The sequence below is a fragment of the Phytophthora parasitica genome, assembly GCF_000247585.1.
Source record: "Phytophthora parasitica INRA-310 unplaced genomic scaffold supercont2.1, whole genome shotgun sequence".
Classification (NCBI taxonomy): Eukaryota; Oomycota; class Peronosporomycetes; order Peronosporales; family Peronosporaceae; genus Phytophthora; species Phytophthora nicotianae.
The window spans coordinates 438570-439524 of NW_008634126.1; positions in this window are offsets into that span (position 1 = coordinate 438570).

A 955-nucleotide genomic window follows, 5' to 3' on the forward strand; every position below is an offset into this window, starting at 1 on the left:
CCAGAGAATTCTGTCTGATAGCCGTGGAAGCGTTGCTATTTGGACAATTCCGGTCAGTAAGTAGCGAATCGAGCGGGAAGAAGTCGTTCCATTTTTCCCTAGGAGGCGGTCGAGGATCAGCGCATGCGCGCTGTTGATGTCCGCTTGTGCGCGCCGCGTGCGTTTTGCCTTGTATAGCAAAATTGCAATGCCTTGGGCAACCTCGTCTACTGTGCTTGCTGATTCCGGATGTCGAGCGGACCGTCACATCCGATCCCTTGTACTCGATGGCTTGACCGTGAGTCGTTCCACCTGCTCCTTGGAGCACCACCGCTCGCCAAAGGAGATTGCCTGCACCACCGGACGCCGGCTCCAACGCCAACACCAGACGACGAAAGGCGTTCGATCGAGGTAGCCAGGTGTCCAGCGTCGGCTACGTTTTCGTCTTCTGGGGTCGGGAGAGTTCGTACACGAACCCTTTCGGGCTCAGAGTCGTCGCATATCTCGGCATAAGTTCGTGCCGCCAGTGAAGTGCTGGTGTCTTGAGGGACGTCCTCGGGGAAGAGAAGGATAAGTTGCGCAGGCATGGAGCCCTTGCTGGGTAGAGCGAGTTGTTAGTTGGTACTTCGGCTTGGTCTGGCAAATCCGAAAGTGAGCAACAGGTTTCTGTTGCTTTTCGTGGCTTGCGGTCGAACTGGCAGTTGCTGTTGAAGTTGTTGTTGAACGCCAACTTGTTGATCCCAATTTCGCTCGCAGACGGCGGCAATCCTGAGCATCTGGACGCCATACAGCTGAACACCAGCGCAGCTAGTCTTCCGGAAAACGTCTTTCCATCGTTCCGCTACAAAAACACCACAACGAACTTCTGTAACGGGGTTACACCTGGTGTGTTCCAACATGGGTACGGAGTACCCGAAGAGTTAACAGACTTTCAGTACATGACTCGTAGAGTTAACAGCGGCCTCAGTACATAGGC